Source organism: Lethenteron reissneri, unplaced genomic scaffold (genome assembly GCF_015708825.2).
Source record: "Lethenteron reissneri isolate LAM-NWPU_2019-01 unplaced genomic scaffold, ASM1570882v1 scaffold_120, whole genome shotgun sequence".
In the NCBI taxonomy this organism is placed as follows: domain Eukaryota; kingdom Metazoa; phylum Chordata; class Hyperoartia; order Petromyzontiformes; family Petromyzontidae; genus Lethenteron; species Lethenteron reissneri.
In genome coordinates, this window is record NW_026890893.1 from 1 (window position 1) to 14,463 (window position 14,463).

General features: G+C 51.7%; 1 long non-coding RNA gene across 1 annotated transcript; it reads right to left on the reverse strand.

The window, feature by feature from the left end:
* Positions 1-4,140: 4,140 nt before the first annotated feature.
* LOC133361699 (uncharacterized) lies at positions 4,141-6,215 on the reverse strand. The gene is made up of 3 exons (XR_009757409.1): positions 6,106-6,215; positions 5,742-5,808; positions 4,141-4,364 (listed from the first exon to the last, which is right to left on the reverse strand). It is a non-coding gene; the product is annotated as an uncharacterized LOC133361699 (long non-coding RNA).
* Positions 6,216-14,463: the final 8,248 nt, after the last annotated feature.

Below are 14,463 nucleotides of genomic sequence, written 5' to 3' on the forward strand. Positions count from 1 at the left end.
GCTAGTCTATATATAAAATGAAAATGTGTGGATACGTGTGTCTTTTCGAAATGTTTAGCATAGTTCCCAACATGCAACACACTTGAAATTTGGCATGTGGGTAGGTTCCATACTATACACAATGTAAAAAGCATAATAATAGACTTTTGTTTGGGGGGGGGGAATGACCATGAAGTGTGTGCGTCAACCCGCAACACACCTGAGTTAAGCGCTCTGCAATGCATAGAGCTGTTAACAGCGTGCCGGGAGATTTTAGGTGGCGTTTCGCTCCTGGCCGATGAGGCCATTGGCTTCTCGGAGTTCAACAGTGGCGGCTCCTGCAAAATCTCTCAGGGGGGGCAAATGTCTGGATGATTGATAAGGTCCACCCATGCAATGAATACATTTACAGCTTAAGAATGTAAAGGCAACTTCACTTCTTTAATATTAATGAAAATAAAGTGACTCTTACAATACATCTGTTTGTTATATACTCACCATTAAAACAAACCACTCAAGTTTATTTTATTAAAGATTCCACTAGGTGGCGATAAATTATATTGTTGGATGAAACGTGCTTACGTATGATGACGTTAGCACGTATGATGACGTAAGCAGTGCATGCCCTCCCGGAAGCCATAGAGAATGCATTGCAGCGCCCCCGTTCGAAAAAAAACATCTTTGAATGTAAGTCTATGGGCCACTCGGGGCGATTCTCAGCCGGAGTGAAATCGCCCAAAAGAGGCGGTACTCCACAGAACGTGACATGACGCTGATTGGACTATATCCAGAGGCTGACAGTGACGGCTAGCGTGACTCTGTGGTTGAATGACATTGGTGGTGCGTCGCCCAATCGCCCTAATGAAGAAACCGCCCTGGAGTTCAATACATATCCGTGCAAAGAACGGGTACAACTGCTATCTTAAACAACTACGCTGGTTTGGTCGTCTGCGTGCGTATCTGGACGTTAATTTATTTACGGACCCCCCCCAAACAGCTCGCTCTGATTCGATGAAAATAAAACAGCCGACAAAAGCCACAGCTCACTTTGATTCGATAAAAATAAATAATTAACACGCCTGGAAGAGAGCGATAGCATATGTTTGGCAAGGTCTGCGCCGCAGTGCTGCAGTGCACTGTGGGCGCCGACCCTGCGCTGTGTGAGTGTGGTGTGTAAGCAAGTGTGCGAATGGTAGTTACGCTAATATTACGTTTATTTATGTAAAAAATGGGTGCTGCGTGCTGCGATTAGTGGAGTCCCCAAACAACTTTACCTTAGAGTAGGCAGGGGTCGCTATACAGTGAGTCTTAGCGGACTGAGCTGCCAGCTTCACCTGCCGGGACCACGGCCAGTTGCGTAGCGCCCCCTATAGTTTCGCCCATGGGTCAATACCCCCATGGGCAACCGAGCTGACTGATTCATGGGTACAATGGGTACTATCCGGCTTATTACCATTATTATGTATTGACGTTCATCACGTCTCCATGGACGGCATGCTGCTGCTGGTAAGGGCATGTGTTGCATAATATGCAGCATGTGTCCGCGTATCATGTTTGCCACAGATGCAGTTGGCATTACTGTACATTTTTCATGTTTTGGAGTGCCAATCCCATGCACTTTGAAATGTAATACACTGTCTAAAAAGGTCGCAGCCCGCCCCCCGCCGCTGTCACTCTCTGGCCGTTGCACAAGCCATATCGGAATTTGCGACATGCTAAAACAATGAGTACAGTGTGAACACCACCCGGTTAACTCCCGATCAAATGGCATTGGAAAGTGATCTTTATGGAATATTATGGGTAACTGACCACGGGTATTTTGGAACTCTTCATGAGTAGGCGAGGTCGGCATTGTAAGTCTCACAATACCTTAGAACGCCGGTGGGGTATGCCCTCCACTCGGGGTAAGACAAATTTTGTCAATATAGTATACGTCATGCAATGTTCTATCTGCAAGCTGCCATAACTTAAACGATCCCCGATTTTTCGATTGAGAAATTGGGTTACCCACACCTCTGATACCATATGTGGGAACGCCAAAAATCTGATGCATACGTACAACCCCCACAATGGGAATACATAAACGTAAACACACCACAAAATACATTTTAATATAAGAAAAAAATAGGTGGCCCCATAGCGCATCTGTCTGTGTGTGTACATAAAGACGGAGGATGCAGGGGCCAACCTGTGTGCGATCGAACGGTGCAATTGCTGACCAATGTCACTGTGGATGGCGCACATGCTGACGCACACCGGAGCTTTTTCTTTGCGATGCAAGGGCATGGTGGATGGTGGAGCGCATATGGATGGTGCGTTACTAATAAAATAAAACAAACCGCTGGAAGCAGCCATGCGAGCAGGCTACCTTGGAGCTATCGACGAATGGTTTGCGTGTCTGGAAGAAGCCTCGCTCTTTCAGATGCCGTACCAGCTTCGTCAACTCTTCGCTACGATACTGCTGTATTCCATGCCAGCAGATACGAAGGCTCTCTGGGATAAATTCTATGACGAAATGGCTCGCGATTACGAGTACCAGTACCGCCCAGCTGACCAACAAAGAAGAAATGGTAAATCTTCTTGGTTCTTTCGGTAAAGTCACGTAGAAGGGAAGTAATACAATAAAAAAATTTAAACATAATAAAAATAATTCTCACGACGTTTCGGCCACAACGCAAGCAACCGTCCTCAGGTGAAAACCAGGTTCTGTCGAGGCGACAGCGTCTGAATGAAACAGCACACGTGCTTGGAGCATATATATAAGCTGGGTTGGAAGGGGGGGAAATGGCGACTTCACAATAAAATGTGCATATCAAGAGGAATTTAGCATATTTATGGGAAATGCAGGTATGTGATTTGTACTACTTATGCCCGGCATTATGCATGATTAGCAGCAGCAAAGGGAGGGGATATAGGAATGCAGGTATGGATTAGTACTACTTATGCCCGTGCATTATGCAGGATTAGCAGCATCAAAGGGAGGGGATATGGGAAATGCAGGTATGTGATTAGTACTATTTATACCCGTGCATTATGCAGGATTAGCAGCATCAAGAAAATAAAGAAATGGTAAAGTTCAAGACCCTTCACAGCCTCCACGAGTTCCTCACGGCAGGTGGGATCGCTCTGTCGGACTTTGACGACCTCCTGCAGCTTTCCGAGTACCCACACTTGGTCTTGGACTCGCTGCTTGAGAACAACCATATCCGCCGCGAATTGGACACGAAGGACTTCCCATTCGACTTTGGTGCAAACAGTTCCCCATTGTCCCAGCCTTCGCGATGACCATCAACAAGGCGCAAGGGCAAACTGTTCACAACCTGGGATTATATCTACCAACGCCATGCTTCTCGCACGGCCAACTGTACGTGGCACTATCGCGAGTCACGGCAAGATCCAACATCAAGGCGCTTATTGAGGGACCTGACGACGAGGAGGAAGACGGAGTGTACACGAAGAATATCGTGTATCGCCAGATATATTTGAATAAATTTCGATTTAAAGCTTTCGTGACTGCAGGGATCCATCTTCTTGGTTCTTTCGGTAAAGTCACGTAGAAGGGAAGCAATAAAATAATAAAATAAAAAATAATAAATAAAATAATTCTCACGACGTTTCGGCTACAATGCAAGCAGCCGTCCTCAGGTGAAGAATGAGACACTACCAAGCTAGGAGCTTATATATACGCTGCGTTGGAGGTGCAAGAGCGCCTTAACAAAAAGAATGTGGCATATGAAGAGGAATTTAGCATATTCATGGGAAATGCGTAGGAGGTGGGTGGGGGTTTCATAGTCATATTATGCCCATGCATTATGCAGGATCAACAGCACCAAGGTGGGGGTGCAGTAGCATTAAACAAAGGAAAAGAATGTTAATAGTATGTAGCTGCAGTTACTAAACAACAATGTAGAAAACTAAAGTATAAACTACACAAAAAACTAAAGTATAAACTGCATAGCACCATCAGTATACTTACTATACTCTACAATAAGCTGAGTTACTAACAGCAAGTAATACATTACAATTCTACGTCGTAAAATTATATAATATGCTTCCATCTAAACTTTATTCACTTACATCACACGAGCATACACCGTACTATATACTGCCATAGATAAACCCAACATTAAATTACATACTGTATTGCTATAAACCCACCCTATACCTTATACATTTAATATAACACTATGTATTATTCTACTCACCCTAATGTGTATCACACTGCTATATGTTTACTATACAATTGCGATACTATATATTACTTTGTACATTGTATTAAGCATATAAATGTTATACTATTTGTTATTATACGCTGTACCATTGACCGTCGTATCAATGGGTGAGTCATGGAGGGGAAACTTGCTGCGGAGCAAAGAATCCATTCCCTGCGGAGAATACAATGCCAGTGAGTGGAACGCGGTCTGAAAGTCACCATAAACGTGAACACAATCAGTTAAGATCCGAAATGGTTTATTACGTCCTGCCAATGATTGCTAAGCCAGAATCCATCTTCTCGGTTAAAATTGTCTCTGTGTTTGTATATGTGGATCGCCTCATGAACGAATCTCTCATGATAGCCAGATGGCTTGCAGAGAACCTCTGTCTTGGAGAAGTCAATGTCATGTGAGCCCATTGAGTTGTAACAGTGATCTGCCACGGCTGAGGTGTTTGTCCTACCGTGTTTCAAGTCCGCTTTATGTTCACGGATGCGGTCCGAGACATGTCGTTTGGTTTCCCCAATGTAACTGCTACCACAGAGGGAACTTAGTTTGTAGACGCCAGGGTACTGTATGTCTGGAACCACATCTTTTACAGACAGTACCAGATCACGGATTTTATGTACTGTGCTGAATCGGACCTGGATCTTGTGTTTAATCAGGATTTTGGAGATCTTTTTTGTGACCCCAGCAATGTAGGGTAAGGTGATGGTCTTGAAAGGCTCCTCAACAGGATTCTTCTTGATGGTTGGAGTGATGGCTTTGCGGATTGTGTAGTCGGAGTAACCATTAGCCTTAAGAGCTTGGCGTACGTGTTTGAGTTCACTGGCAATGTGTTCCTGGTCGAAGATGCATTGGGCTCTATGATATAGAGTCTTGATGAGAAGAATTCTCATCAAGACAACGCTGAGCTCTGGCATCATGAAATTTTCACAGCATTTACTGTCTGGAATTCTAAGTGAACGCGACTATTTTCAGCTCACCTTGTCATTCCCTTACCGAGTGGCCAAATCGAGTTTACGTAGAAGTGGGTTAAGGTTGAATTGAGTGAAAATATCCGATTTAGGTAAATTGATTTGTTTTGGCTTTTTTCATTCTTTCAATAATAAAACATATTTCAGTGAAATAAGGGAATATTAAATGAATTCAAGACAAGAATCCAAGTCCCGGGCGAAGCCGGGTAGTGAAGCTAGTTACTATTAAACCCCAATGATCCAATCGAAATTTGGGATTTCGATCGGATCGTTGGGGGGCATGTGCCACCCCACCCCCACTGGCTTCACCACTGTCACACACTGGCATGGTTCACAGGTGGTGGTGTGTCTAGACCCACACCTGGCCACCTTCACCTGCTCAGTATTAATGCTTCCTCACTCTACCAAGTAATTCATTGAGGTACAATTAACATCGCCGAGGCTGCGTGTCTCTCTCTCCCCGTGGTTGCGTGGATTTCCTTCCCGATCCCCCGGTTTCCCCTCCACATGTAGCGAGTGAGCACCGCCACGCGTCTAGAGTCAACACCGCCACGCTGATGACAAGCCTCACCTTGTTGTTGTTGTGGGCAGGTCGCTTCTGAAAACAAGAGCGGTAGAGCAGCTAAAGCGGGCTTGGCCTGGTAAAATATAAAAAAAAACTGTGTCAATATTTAAAGTAAAACAAAGTTACAAAGTAGTTAGCCAGGTCAAGACAAATTATCTTAAGCAAGAGAATTGAAGCAAATGCGATCAGGCGAGGGCAGGAGGCAAGGCCCCGCGTTGTCAAGTTCCTACCTGGACATCGCTTTCATGCTCGCTGCTACTCAATTGACATCCCAACAAGAGAGAGCGCGAGGCTCTACCTCGGTAAACAACAACCATCACCATCAAAACAACCACACACCACCACCACAACCGCGATGAGAATTTCTCACCTCGGATTTCAGTGCACGGGCGGAACGGCAGCTTCCTGTTACCTCACTACGTCACGCGGCAGTAGGAGGTGACATGACGTCACTTGCGGGGTACGAAAACACTTTCCTCCCACAATGAGCGGTTTAATTTAAATAAATTATGCTAATGAGCCGCCCCATCTGTAGGAGGGGTGGGGCGCGGGTGACGGACTCGTCGCAATAAACTCGCGACGGCTTTCACGAATACGTTATGTTAATGAGCGGCCAGTCACCGGGCGGAGCTTTGCCCAAATAAAGATTGTCACTGGAACAGATATCGGCAGCGGCTGAGGGGAGGTGACGTCACTCTCAAGAGCGCGGTGGTCGGTAGTGGGTGACATGACGTCACTAGCGAGGTCGACTTCCCCGGGCGTTTGACGTTGATGAGGTCACGCTAAGCGGTGACGTCAGAGAGCGGGGTCAAAGTTCAAGTTTGTTGACAGAAGGGGAGCGGCAGTGTCGTGGTGAGCGCTGCGCTCCGCACCGACCAGCCGAGTTCCATTCCCGCTCGTGGCCAACACCGCCAGTGACGAGTCTCTGAACCGGTCCTGAGCCTCCCCTACGTCGACTCAGCCTCAAACGAGGACCCGGTGCGGTGTGTAAACATCGCCACGAGGGAGACAAAGGTGACCGGGCGTGGTGCTGGCCACCCACCCCTCGTGTGCCGTCCCACCCTTATTAGGTGCTCGCTAACAGCACTTGCCCCTACAGTTTGTTAAGGCTATACGGGGATCTTTGTGTTAGGTGCTCACGAACGGCGTGTGCGGCGGCGTGTGAGTTGTGCTGCGTATGACCTGTGCGTGAGAATGAGCTGTGTGTGAGAGTGAGCTGTGAGTGAGTTGTGTGAGAGAGCTGTGAGTGAGAGTGAGCTGTGTGTGAGAGTACGCTGTGTGTGTGAGTGAGCTGTGTGTGAGAGAGCTGTGAGTGAGAGTGAGCTGTGTGTGAGAGTACGCTGTGTGTGTGAGTGAGCTGTGAGTGAGCTGTGTGTGAGAGTGAGCTCTGTGTGAGTGTGAGAGTACACTGTGTGTGTGATGAGCTGTGAGTGAGAGTGAGCTGTGAGTGAGAGTGAGCTGTCAGTGAGAGTGAGCTGTGAGTGAGCTGGGAGTGAGAGTGAGCTGTGTGTGTGAGTGAGCTGTGTGTGAGTGAGCTGTGAGTGAGAGTGAGCTGTGAGTGAGAGTGATCTGAGTGTGAGTGAGCTGTGAGTGAAAGTGAGCTGTGTGTGAGAGTGAGCTGTGTGTGAGCTGTGAGTGTGAGAGTACGCTGTGTGTGTGAGTGAGCTGTGAGTGAGAGTGAGCTGTGAGTGAGAGTGAGCTGAGTGTGAGTGAGCTGTGAGTGAGAGTGAGCTGTGAGTGAGAGTGAGCTGTGTGTGAGAGTGAGCTGTGTGTGAGGCTGTGAGTGTGAGAGTACCTGTGTGTGTGGTGAGCTGTGAGTGAGCTGTGAGTGAGGAGAGGTGAGCCGGTGTGAGCTGTGAGTGTGAGAGTACGCTGTGTGTGTGAGTGAGCTGTGGGTGAGAGTGAGCTGTGTGTGAGAGTGAGCTGTGAGTGTGAGAGTGAGCTGTGTGTGTGAGTGAGCTGTGTGTGTGAGTGAGCTGTGTGTGAGAGTGAGCTGTGAGTGTGAGAGTACGCTGTGTGTGTGAGTGAGCTGTGAGTGAGAGTGAGCTGTGTGTGTGAGTGAGCTGTGAGTGAGAGTGAGCTGTGAGTGAGAGTGAGCTGTGTGTGAGAGTGAGCTGTGTGTGAGAGTGAGCTGTGAGTGAGAGTGAGCTGAGTGAGAGTGAGCTGTGTGTGAGAGTGAGCTGTGAGTGAGAGTGAGCTGTATGTGAGAGGGAATGAGCTGTGTGAGCTGCGTGTGTGTGTGTGAGTCAGTGTGAGTGAGCTGTGTATGTGTGTGAGCGAGCTGTGTGAGAGTGAGCTGTGTGTGAGTTGTGTTTGAGAGTGAGCTGTGTGTGTGAGAGAATGAGCTGTGTGTGAGCTGCGTGTGAGAGTGCGTGATTCAGTGTGAGCTGTGTGTGAGTGAGTCAGTGTGAGTGAGCTGGGTGTGTGAGCTGTGTGAACGTGAGCTGTGTGTGAGTGAGCAGTGTTTGTGAGTGAGCTGTGTACGAGTAAGCTGTGTGTGAGTGAGCTGTGTGTGATTGAGCTGTGTGTGAGTGAGTCAGTGTGAGTGAGCTGTTTGTGAGAGTGAGCTGTGTGTGAGAATGAGCTGTGTGTGAGCTGCGTGTGAGAGTCCGTGAGTCAGTGTGAGTGAAATGTGAGTGAGTCAGTGTGAGTGAGCTGTGCATGTGAGCTGTGTGAGGGAGCAGTGTGTGTGAGCTGTGAGAGTGAGCTGTGTGTGATTGAGCTGTGTGTGAGAGTGAGGTGTGAGTGAGCTGTGTGTGAACTGTGAGAGTGAGCTGTGATTGAGCTGTGTGGGAGAGTGAGTTGTGTGTGTGTCAGTGTGAGTCAGTGTGAGTGAGCTGTGTGTGAGAGTGAGCTGTATGTGAGAGTGAGCTGTGTGTAAGAGAGAATGAGCTTTGTGTGTGTGAGTTGTGTGTGAGGGTGAGCTGTGTGTGTGAGCTGCGTGAGTGTGTGAATCCGTGCGAGTGAGCTGTGTGTGAGTGAGCTGTGTGTGAGGGTGAGCTGTGTGTGTGTGAGCTGTGTGACAGAATGAGCTGTGTGAGCTGCGTGTGAGTGTGTGTGAGTCAGTGTGAGTGAGCTGTGTGTAGGGGTTATTACGGGAGGAACAGCGGACAACAAACACAGGGCTGTCGGCACTCACATACACGGGTGGTCACACCGACGTCCGCATCAGTTATTGCCCACGCCCCCAGCCCTTGGAGGCGATCCCTATAAAAGGTGGAACCCAAAGAGCTCGAGGGCAGTTCGACACGAAGCTGACCAGTGAAGATCCAAGACTCGGAGATTAGGCCCTGAGACTCCCCGGTCTCGCCGTCCTTATAAGGGCCGAGCCGGGTAAGCCAGTGGCGCGGCCCAGGAGCTTCCAGACCGCTGCCCTTGTCAGGGCAAGGCTGGTTAGCTGGTGCCGAGATCTGTGCTTGCCAGGGCGAGATCAGTCAGCCTCCCGTAGCCCAGTAGAGGAGGACTGGGGGACAGGACAGAGGGCTTAGTACTAGGGTGGGTTTCCCATAGTACGGGTGAAGGGGCCGATACCCCTTCAACTATTGTATCTGTCCCGGAGTTAATAAACAGTGTGTCTCAACTTCGACATCGTCTCCTCTGCTACTTACTACATCTGGTGTTAGAAGTGGTCCAAGCATGGATACGAGACGGAAGACTCGTGCCCAAGACCCAGGAGAGGATGACGACGAGGGAGGGGCAGTGCAAGACATCGCCGCCGACGTACCTGCACAACTGCTGCCGGCTCCAACATCGGCGGGGTCGTCGGAGAGGGCCGGGACGTCGACTGACGAGTTGGCGTTGGCTCACTCGCGGCTGGCGGAGCTCTTGTATGCAACGGCCGCTATGCTCGAACAAATAACTCGCCTGGGGCCGGGAGGAGCGACACGGCGGGAAGATGGACAACGCCCGCCAGAAACTCCCGCCTTTACAATAGCGGGGCGACTCGAAACTCCCGCCTCACAGACAGTAGGGGCGGAGGGAGGAGTCCCAGCTCGTCACGCGGGAGACGGTGCCCAGCCAGCAGCCGCCACGTCATCGGCGGAGGCGGGTCGCGGGTGGCGGCCTATCAGGGGTTGCGACGTCACCACCAGCGGACGCCAGCACCGACCAAGCCCCGACCAACACGTCACTGACGGCGCGACACCCATTAGAGTCCGCCATTGCTCATACTGTACGGGGACGCGCTACGGATGCTGCAAGAGGATCGGAGACGGAGCCGACATTCCAGCAACGTCTGCCGGCCCTGCAGGTATTTGTTGCAAGCGACGGCGATTGGGGGGGGTTCCAGCGCCGGTTCTTGGCCCACCAAGAGATGGCAGGCTGGTCGGACAACGAGGCGCTGTGTGCTCTCCCGGCGTTATTGGACGGCGACACCCTGGGCACCCTCACTGCTGCACCCAAGTCGGCACGCTCCACCATTCAGTCGGCGCTGCAGCTGCTGGCCACCGTTTATGGGCCGCCTTCTGATTGTCGCCAGCTCTTCTATGAGCGGCAGAAGGGTGACAAGGAATCGCCACTCGCTTATCGCACGGCCCTGCTGTCATTGGCGAAAGACGCTTTCCCGCGCATGGATGAAGAGGGGATCGATGCGATGGTGGCCGAGAAAATTTTGCTGCTGGCTGACGATCTGGACTTCACCATCTTAGCGCAGGACGATGCGGATATGTCATCACTGCGGGCTGCAAGGCACATTCACGCCAATCTCATCTCCCAGCGGAGGAAGGCGAACAAAGCTGCTGCACGACACACCGTGGCGGCGACCTCTTCCGGAATGGAGGGAGCCTTCGCTGCGGATCGTTCTGCAGGATGGCGATCTGCCGAGCGTCCAGCTCGGGACGTCCCAAGCCACCGAGACCAGCCCAAGTCCTCTGGAACGCTCGTCGTCTGCTATAATTGTGGCCTCCGGGGTCACGTGGCGTCCGGATGCCGGGCTCCTCGACAGCGCGGTGCGAGACCTGGAGCTGCGGACGGCCCTCCTCACAAGCCTTCGCAACATCCTCGGGCAAGTCATGGCACCCCACATGTTCGGCCTGCACACACACCCACTTTCCTATCACATGGTCCGGCACACAATTCTCGGGGGTTGGGTGCTGGTGCGTCGGGTCGCGGCATGTCGGGGAGGGCGCTCCAACCGGGCCAATGGTCCGAGTTGGCTCACCGAGTTGTGGCTGCATCGGCGGGGTCGTCCGTTGTCGCGGGACATATTGACGGGGTGGAGGTACGGTTATTGGTCGATACGGGAGCTTCGGCAACTATCATTTCGGATTTGATTTATAATATTCTGCCCGTTCAGAGTCGCCCGTTGCTCCCTGTCGATATACCGTTTTACGCTGCAAATGGGGGCTCGTTGGGTATTATCGGTCAAATTCGAGCGCAAATTTCCATAGGGGACATTAAACTATCTGGGCCGGTGTTCGTCTCTTCCTCGCTGGCTATTCCGTGCCTGTTGGGGACAGACTTTTTGGCCAAATTGCCCATCAAAATTCTGATTGACCAGCAATGCATCGAGCTTCCATCAGGCCGACGCATGACGTTCCTACCTGCCACCCCTCCCGTGCGTGTTGCCTGTGCTACGGTACAGGCGCTTGTTGCTCGGACGGTGCGTGTACCCCCGGGGGCACAGATGTTGGTACCCCTGCGCTTGCGCCGTCCGTTCGATAAAGGGGTCTCTGACCGAGGCGTTATTTTGGGACCATCTAGAGCCGGGGTGAGTGGGCCAGATCTGGTAACGGCCCAGACTATTGTTAAAGGGGATGGGGACCCGTTTATCGCGGTCCTCAATGTCGGGACACGGACGGCAGTGGTTTCGCAAGGTACCGTGTTCGCACATGCGGTTCCGGTACCTGCGGAAACGCCGATCGTTGGCCAGATGGCCACCGATTCTCATACGCGATCAGCCTCAGACGCTGACGAGGGTTGGCTGGATGCGTTGTGTGCTGAGTCACCTGACCTGTCCGACGCACAACGTGCTAAATTACGCGCCTTATTGCGAGAATTTTCCGACGTCTTCAGTAAACACAAATACGATATCGGATGTACCGAATTGCTACGCCACCATATTGACACCGGTGACAACGCTCCTATCCGCCAGAATCCTTTTCGGTTAAGTCCCGCCGAAAAGGATCATGTCAAATCGGCTGTAGATGACATGTTGAAATCGGACATAATTTCTCCCTCAACCAGCCCTTGGGGTGCACCCATAGTGTTGGTTAAAAAGCACGACGGGTCCCTAAGGTTCTGCGTTGATTTCCGGCGATTAAATTAGATCTCGGTGGCCGATGCTTATCCGCTTCCTCGAATGGACGAATCGCTGGATGCCCTCGCGGGATCGCGATTCTTTTCCACTTTGGATTTGCTCTCAGGATTTTGGCAACTTCCCTTGGACGACGAATCTAGACCCAAAACTGCTTTTCCGAACGCCGCACGGCCTCTTCCAATTCAATCGCTTACCCATGGGATTACACTCTGCTCCCGCGACGTTCCAGCGCCTGATGGAATTGGTCCTCGCTGGCTTGCAATGGGAGGTGTGTTTGATTTACCTGGATGACGTTATCGTATTCAGTAAGACGTTCGAGGAACACCTTGATAGGCTTCGGGCCGTTTTTCTCAAGATGCGCGCTGCAAATTTGAAATTCAAGCCACAAAAGTGCCATTTGCTGCGCGAATCTGTTAAATATTTGGGTCACATCGTCGGCCGGTCAGGTATCTCAACCGATCCCGCCAAAACGCGTTGTGTCAGCTCCTGGCCTACCCCAACCTCGGTGGGGGAGGTTAGAAGCTTCATCGGCTTTGCTTCATATTACCGTCGGTTTGTTGCGGACTTTGCTTCCATCGCTAAGCCACTACATGCCTTGACGTCAAAAGGGGTCAAATTTCATTGGGGGCCGGTGGAGAACGCCGCTTTTGTCTCTCTTCGGGATGCCCTGGTGGGGGCCCCGCCGTTAAGCTACCCCGATTTTTCCATGCCGTTCGTGCTCGACACGGACGCAAGCAATACCGGGATTGGAGGCGTGCTGTCACAAATTGTGGGTGGCGTGGAGCGCGTTGTGGCTTATGGTAGTAGAGTACTGTCCCCGGCCGAGCAGCGGTACTGCGTCACCCGCCGCGAACTGTTGGCTATCGTGTTCTTTATCCAACAGTACCGGCCATATCTGTACGGCCGGCATTTCACCGTCCGTACAGATCATGCGGCATTGCAGTATGCCCTACGAATTAACCAGCCATCGGGGCAGTTGTCCCGATGGCTCGAGATCATGCAGGATTTCGATTTTGAAACAACTTACCGGAAGGGGATTCGCCACACCAATGCCGATGCCCTATCACGCCTGCCGATCGCCCCGGATTGCACTTGTTTCTTGGGTTCGGGCCGTTGCAAATCGGCAAGTGACGGTCAGGATCGGGTTCTTGCGGCCGCAGTTGATACTCCTTCGGACGCTGGTCCTATTTCGGAGGGTGGGAGTGATTCCCTACTTGGCTTGTCGAGTGCTGAGTGGGGCCGCCTCCAAATGGAGGATGCGACCCTCCTGGCACTACGACGTCGCGCGGAAGGATCGGGTCCAGGGAAGTCGGGCGTTGACTCATGGGGGTGGTGCCAGGGCGTACTCATGCATTGGGACGCGACAATCCGCCGTCACAGGCTGGTGGTGCCTTCCACGTTGAGGGGTAGGGCTGTATGGGCTGCTCATGAACGGCTCCTGCACCTGGGTACCCTCAAAACGCTTGCCACGCTCCAGCTTAATTACTTTTGGCCGGGCATGGCAAGAGACGTGGACGATCTGCTGCGGTCCTGTACCCAGTGTGCACAACGGAAGCCGCCGGCGAAGGGAGCCAGTCCACCGCTCCAGTCCATTTCGGTCACCCGGGTTAACGAGCTGGTCGCCCTTGATATTTTGGGACCGTTTCCTTCCACGCCGAGGGGTAATAAGTACCTGCTGGTTGGCGTGGAATATTTCACGCGATGGCCTATGGCTTGGCCCCTCGCCAACCAGTCCGCAGCGGCCGTTGCGGAGGCTTTTGTTCAGGGCTACGTCCTCGACAAGGGCGCTCCGGAACGGTTGTTGACCGATCAGGGAAAGAATTTCACTAGTACCCTCTTACACGAGGTATGTGGCCTTCTGGGTACGAAGAAAGTTCGTACCTCGCCTTACCACCCACAGACGGATGGGATGGTGGAACGCTTGCATAGGACTCTTACGTCCATGCTATCCCACCAGGTATCTGAGTCCCAAAACGATTGGGATCTACGGATCGGGGGAGTCCTGGCGGCATACAGGATGGCTCCTCACGCGGCGACCGGTTTCTCGCCATTTTTTTTGATGTATGGTCGCGAGGTTGACCCGCCTGTCGCGACTCAGCTGGCGATTGCCGCGCCTCATGCTAAGTCGAAAATCGCCGACCATGTTAAATTCAACATCCTTCGCTTGGCGGAGGCACGGCAGGCGGCCATGCAAAACTCTGACTCCCGCCAGAAACAAAACGAGAGGTTGCGGTCGCGCCGGACTCACACGCACGAATGGCACCCGGGCGACCGAGCATGGTTGCACTGCCCCCAGGTGCCATTGGCCACCTCGGCTAAGTTGTTGCGACCATGGAGGGGCCCCGTTGAAATTGTGCAGGTTGTGCGGCCTCAATGTGTGCGCATTAAGTGGGGGAAGCGTCGGTGGTTTGTACACCCTTCACGGTTAAAGCCATTTTTTGCTCCGCACGCTTCCTCCCACGAAAATGGCCG